Raw genomic sequence first — 2,018 nt, 5'->3', positions numbered from 1 at the left:
GGAAAAAAAAAAAAAAAAAAGCTTGATGTTGCACTATTTTTATCTATGGATATGTATGTGCTTCTTTTCTCTGAACATATATAAACAACTCATTAATTTTAAAGAATTTAAATTGGTAAAATATTTATAAAGTGAGCCCTTTTGTGTCACTTTGCTGTTAAGGATGATGGAGCTCGACTGCAGCAACAGTGTCACAATATGAAGGTCAACACCACTTTTTTTTATTTTTTTTTTATGTGTAATTATTTTACTATTTAAAAATCACTCCTCTAAAACCTGTACTTTGATATTTATAACTGCTCTTATTTTGGCACTCTTAAAGTCCTAAATTTAATCCATTTTGCATTAAATCTTAGATTTTTTATTTTTTTTTTGTCAAACTTTAACAAATTTCTTTTAATCCGAGCCCTTAGTTTGTTTTAACCACAGAGTATGCTTTCAATGAAGGAAATGTTTCTGCTCCGTTTGAACTCATTTGATACTTTTTCCCTGTTAGTTACCTAGTAGGTGGCCATTCCCTCTAAGTTTTTTTTATTTTATTTTTTGTCTTTACATCTCCTTGCTTGCATTGGCTACATGCTCTGCATTAAGTCCCATTAAGCAGCTGTAGGATAAAAAAAAAAAAAAAAACTTGTGATTTTAGGTTAGTCTTAATCTAGATTTGTCTATTTCTATCACTTCCAGCATTTAATTAGTTGCTACTTCTTGCACTGCCCTGCGTGAGATTATTAATCCCACTACACATGTCCCTTATCCTCCCATGTTTTGCACATCCCATGTCCCACCTCTACGTCCTACTGTGTACTTAGAAGCTTTCTTTGGTGCAATACAAACCCAGATGGTTTATCATTATTTAGAAATCATTTTATTGCTGACAGACAAATGGATGTACCCAGCAACCAATGGCCTGGGATATTTTTCACCCTTCAGCCATTGACATGTAAGATTTTAACGCATTTAAGACCTTACTCCTTTTGTCCATACGTTTTGCATAAATTTTTAGGGGGTTAAAGCATACTATTCTATTTACTTGTCTCTCCTCCAAGAAGCAGGAACTACTTTTTTTTACTATAGCACTAAATCATTTGATACTTTTTGCATTAATTACAGCATACGATCAGATGGGAGATGTTACTGCTTGTTTGGTGTTCTATATCCCCACCCCACCCCCACCATAAGACACCTACCTCTGCTAAGCTTACTGCTGTTTAGCTTATTGGTCATTAATGAGAATTGCTTGACCAACACTAATCCAGGATGAGTTTGTTTTTTCCCTGCCGTCTTTGTAAGAGCACATAGATCCAAACAATGCAGCTTTAGGTCAAAATGTTTGCAAATGTTCTGTCTGACTATCCACCTACATAGATTTGTGATTGGTTGCCATTTCATCGTAAGCCTCAGTCTTGTGAAGAACTCCGGTGCTCTGTTGAATACTTTTTTTAAGTGTTTTTATACAGTGCATTACAGATGCATCAGAGGTTTCTGTAACTGGATCAATAAAGAGTTTAAGTAATTTCCGACCATTTATTGTGAATACACTGTGGCAGACAGTCCAATCAATACAGCCTAGTTGCCATCTACATACCATTAATGCTTATTGATGATTTTTTTTTTTTTTTTTAGCTTAATATTTAAAGTTTGGATTTCACAGAAGTAGAAAATTTATTGGTATAAAAATACATATTTTACTGCAGCAGCATAATCGCAATGAAGTACATGAAAATAAGCAATTTATTCAGTGGAGGAAAATATTTGATAGTTGGACACAATCACAGTTTTACACCTTAATAGTATATTTTGAAATAAATGCAAATAAAGTATGAAGTTTTTACTTGATAGGGTTTTCCAGTTATTCTTTCTGTGAGATGTAAAATTGGATCGGCACAGAATCCTTTACACTTTACAGTTCAACCAGATCATACAGTCAAATTGATACAAAGTTTTCTATCTAAGGAAAACCAGTTGATTCCATTGACTCAAATACAATCCCTCACACTAAGCATGCTTGTAGCGACAGT

The sequence above is a fragment of the Cyprinodon variegatus genome, unplaced genomic scaffold, assembly GCF_000732505.1.
Source record: "Cyprinodon variegatus isolate N-32 unplaced genomic scaffold, C_variegatus-1.0 Scaffold428, whole genome shotgun sequence".
Lineage (NCBI taxonomy): Eukaryota > Metazoa > Chordata > Actinopteri > Cyprinodontiformes > Cyprinodontidae > Cyprinodon > Cyprinodon variegatus.
This window is presented reverse-complemented; position numbering follows the sequence as displayed.